Raw genomic sequence first — 6,000 nt, 5'->3', positions numbered from 1 at the left:
CTCACAATCCAAGAAAAGCTTGACCCCCTAGAACCTATTCAGACTGAGATGGATTTGCTATAATTACTCCTACTGTACAGAGGGAGCTCAGTCCACCCATACTCTATGGGCTCCTTTTACTAAGGTGCGTTAGGGCATTAACGCGTGGAATAGCGTGCGCTGAATTGCTGTGCGTGCTAGACCTTAACGCCAGCATTGGGCTGGCGTCAGTTCTAGCCGCGTAGCGCGCGGTAATATCCTGCGTGCACTAAAAACACTAGCGCACCTTAGTAAAAGGAGCCCTAAGTAGGCTTTCCAATACCAGGTGCTGCTGTTCAACAGACAGGTATATACTGTTTCATTCAGATCTTTGTGGGGTGCTAGAGGGTCATTGATCATTGGCGAGTCATTACTTAATCCCTCCAGTGGTCATCTGGTCAGTTTAGATTCCTTTTTGGCACTTAGACACTTTTAAAACTGATCTGTCCTAGTCGTCTTGGGAAATATTTGATTATACTGAAGCAGTATTTTTCCACGAAACATGCATGTCAGCATTGGCGTTCTGCTGTTCCTGGTATTATCTAATGTCTGAACCAGGACTTCACAGACAAGTCTCAACTAAATTATTAATTTAAGCTTACAAGCTGGAGTTTTGTATAAAGAATATAAATTATAAACAAGACTACTATAGAATAAGATTTCCAGACTCAGTAGTGTATAGGCCTATGAGGTAGTAATAGCGGCAAACAGCTCCACAAGGTGATATCTTGTATATCTGGAGTGCCGCTTCTGATGGCTCTTTAAACACTAGCTGAGATTTTTCCTGAGGATTTTAGAAATATTTATTTGCTAAGCTATGGTGAAGAACATACATTTTTAACAATTTGGATGATTTGCATATTGCTGTGGAAATTTTGATTACATTGTAGACTGGGCAAACAAATGGCAAATGCGCTTTAACGTGGAAAAATGCAAGGTCATGCATATAGGGAAAAAGAACCCGTTGTTCAACTACAAATTGGGGGGGGGGGGGCATTGTTGGGAGGCAGCAGACTTGAGAGAGACTTGGGTGTGCTGGTGGATGCATCACTGAAGCCATCTGCACAGTGCGCAGCAGCCTCGAAAAAAGCCAACAGGATGCTGGGCATCATAAAGAGGGGCATAACAACCAGGACGCGGGAAGTCATCATGCCATTGTATCGAGCGATGGTGCGTCCACATCTGGAATACTGCGTTCAGTATTGGTCGCCACACCTCAAGAAGGACATGGCGGTACTTGAGAGAGTCCAAAGGAGAGCAACGAAACTGGTAAAAGGGCTGGAACACTGCCCATACGCTGAGAGGTTGGATAGGCTGGGGCTCTTCTCTCTGGAAAAAAGGAGGCTCAGGGGAGATATGATAGAGACCTTCAAGATCATGAGGGGCATAGAGAGGGTGGATAGGGACAGATTCTTCAGACTGAAGGGGACAACAAGTACGAGGGGGCATTCAGAGAAACTGAAGGGAGATAGGTTCAAAACAAATGCAAGGAAGTTTTTTTTCACCCAAAGGGTCGTGGACACTTGGAATGCGCTACCGGAGGAAGTGATCAGGCAGAGTACGGTACAGGGATTCAAACAGGGATTGGACGGATTCCTGAGGGATAAAGGGATCGTGGGATACTGAGGGAGGAGCTGGGATGTAACACAAGTATAGAAAGCTAACCAAGTAATAAGTATAGAAACCCAACAGGTCGTGCATGTGCAAGACCGGAGGGTTAGGACTACGATGGGAAGATAGGACTTCAATGAGAAACCAAGGTGGCAAGGGAGCCCCTTCTGGTGATTCAGACAGGTCGTGACCTGTTTGGGCCGCCGCGGGAGTGGACTGCCGAACAGGATGGACCTATGGTCTGACCCGGCGGAGGCACTGCTTATGTTCTTATGTTCTTATTGTGCAACAGAGGTTTGGGGGCATGAATTGTAATGGATGTTCTATAGTGATTTGAGGTCGCTGAATTCAAAATTGACCTTAATTTTTCAGAATAACCCTCTGATTTTTGGCAAGAGAGCATTATAATGCTAAAATTAACATTTTTGCTATATTTTCTAATGCTTGGAGTAAATGTTATAACAATCTCTGAAATATTAAAACAGTGTGCCTCAAATTAGATTTTCAAGCTAAAGTATTAATTTTAATGATGATGTAATAATGTGCTATATAATTCAATTATTATGGGTGAGGAGGCGGAGCTGGAATATGCAGAATATGTAGGCCATTTGCATCATCAGCAATGTGCTGTATTGCATCATCAGCAATTTTCAAGCTTCAACAGCACAGTTGAGATTAAATCGTCAATTTTGTATCAGAGTTTTGCTTCTCAGTTAAATCAGTGAATGCATTCTCATGCTATAAATATTTGCAATTTGCTCAAAAACTATACATGATAGGAGAAAACTGCTTGCCCTGGATTGGTAGCATGGAACGTTGTTACTCTTTGGGTTTTGGCCAAGTACTAGTGACCTGGATTGGCCACCATGAGAATGGGCTACTGGGATTGATGGATCGTTGGTCTGACCCAGTAAGGCTATTCTTATGTTCTTATTTTCATACACCGGAGGCCAAATTCTATAAAGTAAACCTCATTTTCTGCTTGCCCCAGAAAAAAGTTAAAAATTTGTTGCGCAGTGTTATCACCGCAAGACATCCAAGTGCTAAGCACTCCCAGAATCTGCCCATAATACATCTCCAATCTGCCCCCTCAAACTTTAGATGCACAGCGGCTAAGATGTCTAGCAAGATGTCCAGAAAGCCAGTTTCAAAAATCAGCACTTGGACATTTTGGCAAGAAAAACGTCCAAGTGGCGAGTTATGCTGTTTTTTTTGGACATCTTAGTGTTTTGAAAATGAGCCCCATAGTGTCTGACTGCTTAACAACTATCCATGACAGCACTGCACAATTGCTGTATGATGTGTTTTCAAGCACAAACTCCACCCTTGTTAGTGAGTGTATGGACATCAGATTTTAACTTCACTGCCCCCCCCCCCCCCCCCGAGGTCTGTAGATTCCCAATGCAGACTTTATTGCCAAAACACAACCAAGTGATCATCCACTATAACCCCAGAAACAATCTCTGCATTTGTAAGCACTAGGACCAGTATGTCCCCAACTTGCATGGGCTCAATTACTATGAGGGATCTTTAAAAAGTTTCTGCACTTTACTACGAGGGAACTTCAAAAAGTTTCCACACTTTTATTTTTTTTTTAAACACTATTTATTAAATATCTCAAAGCTAAGTTTTTTGTCTTAATTGATATTCGTCGCTGATGTGATGTTATGTAATATGCAATTTGATTTTATATGTAAGTTTGTAATTGGTACAGTATTTGTACGATGAATGTTAATGTCTTATTTTGTATGTTCATATGTAACTCACCCTGGATAAGGGCGGGGGAGAAATAAATAAAACAACAAAAAACAAAACTATCTGCAAGGTGAGCCGGTTTGCCTGATTGACTAGTCACATGACATTCTACGACACACACCCTCTTACCACTTCTCCCGCCCCAACCATTTCCTGCAAAAATATGAAAGTGCAGAAACTTTTTGAAGGACCCTTGTAACTGCTGGAACAGTTCTCCCTGTAGAGAATCTAGCATCTCTGCATTGCTAGATGACACTGCAGCAAGGATGGTTTAATCAACATCCAGCATATTGAAATAACCTATTATCAGTAGTAGTGTTTCCTCTTTCATAGCTATATTTTAAGAACATAAGAACATAAGAACATAAGCAGTGCCTCCGCCGGGTCAGACCATAGGTCCATCCTGCCCAGCAGTCCGCTCCCGCGGCGGCCCAAACAGGTCACGACCTGTCCAAATCACCAGAAGGGGCCCCCATTGCCACCTTGGTTTCCTATTGAGTCCTATCTTCCCATCAAAGTCCTAGCCCTCCGGTCTTGCACATGCACGACCTGGTCGGGTTTCTATACTTATTTTCTGGTTAGCTTTCTCAGTATCCCACGATCCCTTTATCCCTCAGGAATCCGTCCACTCTCTGTTTGAATCCCTGTACCGTACTCTGCCCAATCACGTCCTCCGGTAGCGCATTCCAAGTGTCCACGACCCTTTGGGTGAAAAAAAACTTCCTTGCATTCGTTTTGAACCTATCTCCCTTCAGTTTCTCCGAATGCCCCCTCGTACCTGTTGTCCCCTTCAGCCTGAAGAATCTGTCCCTATCCACCCTCTCTATGCCCCTCATGATCTTGAAGGTCTCTATCATATCACCCCTGAGCCTCCTTTTTTTCCAGAGAGAAGAGCCCCAGCCTATCCAACCTCTCGGCATATGGGCAGTGTTCCAGCCCTCTTACCAGTTTCGTTGCTCTCCTTTGGACTCTCTCTCGAGTACCGCCATGTCCCTCTTGAGGTACGGCGACCAATATTGAACGCAATATTCCAGATGCGGACGCACCATCGCTCGATACAGTGGCAAGATGACTTCCCTCATCCTGGTTGTTATGCCCCTTTTTATGATGCCCAGAATCCTGTTGGCTTTTTTTGAGGCCGCTGCGCACTGTGCGGATGGCTTCAGTGATGCATCCACCAGCACTCCCAAGTCTCTCTCAAGACTGCTTTCTCCCAACAATGCCCCCCCCAATTTGTAGTTGAACAACGGGTTTTTTTTCCCTATATGCATGACCTTGCATTTTTCCACGTTAAAGCGCATTTGCCATTTGTTCGCCCAGTCTTCCAGCTTGTCTAGGTCCCTTTGCAGGTCCTCACACTCCTCCCTGGAGCTAACTCTGCCGCACAGTTTGGTATCGTCTGCAAATTTTATAACCTCGCACTTTGCCTCCTTTTCCAGGTCATTGATAAATATGTTGAAGAGTAACGGCCCCAGCACCGATCCTGCGGCACACCGCTCGTGACTCCCCGCCAGTCAGAATATTGGCCCTTTACTCCGACCCCTTACTCCGACTTTTGAATGTCTTTAACTTTTTCTGCCTGTAGAGGTCTGTATATCACACCAGTGTAAACAGTTTTTTCATTCCCTCTTTCCAGATTAACCTACAGCACTTCTTCATTACTCTGTAAATCCTACAATTTTGTCACTTTATTATTATCTTTAGCAAAATGAAGGTAGATAAAGACCATATTGCCTATCTAGTCTTCCCAACCACACCAACCGCTATCCCCTCTCTCCCTTAGATATCCTATGTACTTGTCCCAAGCTGCCTTGAATTCAGACATACTCTATCTCCACCACCTTCACCAAGAGGCTGTTCCAAGCATTCACCACCTTTTCCATGAAAATATTTTCTGAGGTTACTTCTGAATCTATCCCCTTTAACTTTCATTCTATGCCTTCTCATTCCAGAACTTCCTCTCAGTTGAAAGAGCCTTGTCTTATACAAATTTATGCCACGTAAGTATTTAAACATCTATATCATATCTCCCATCTCCACCACCTCCACTGGAGGCCATTCCACACATTTACTACCTTTTCTGTGAAAAAATATTTTCAGAGGTTACTTCTTAGTCTATCCCCTTTCACCTTCATCCTATGCCCCCTCATTCCAGAGCTTGCTTTTAATTACTTGCCTCATGCGCATTTATGCCACATATGATAGAGACTTTAAAATACCTATCACCCCTAGCCCACATTTCCTCCAAAGTATACATATTGAGATCTTTAAGCCTGTCTCCATATATCTTATGCTGAAGACCATTTAGAAGTCTTCCTCTGGACCGACTCCATCCTGTTTATATCTTTTTGAAGGTGCAGTCTCCAGAATTGTACACAATATTCTAAATGAGTCTCGCCAGAGTCTTATACAGAGGCCTCAATTACCTCCTTTTTGCTACAGGCCATTCCTCTCTCTATGCACTCAAGCATCCTAGTAGCTTTCGCTGTCGCCTCAGCAGAGATGGTGTCCACTAAGCCAAATGCTCTCGATGGCACCATCCACACAGCCATGCATTCATCTCCAGGATTCAAGCATCTCTGCTTTGGCCTTTACCCTCATCAGAAAGGATCCATG

The sequence above is a fragment of the Geotrypetes seraphini genome, chromosome 1 (assembly GCF_902459505.1).
Source record: "Geotrypetes seraphini chromosome 1, aGeoSer1.1, whole genome shotgun sequence".
In the NCBI taxonomy this organism is placed as follows: Eukaryota; Metazoa; Chordata; class Amphibia; order Gymnophiona; family Dermophiidae; genus Geotrypetes; species Geotrypetes seraphini.
The sequence above is the reverse complement of the archived record's forward strand: the minus strand, read 5'-3'. Positions refer to the sequence as shown.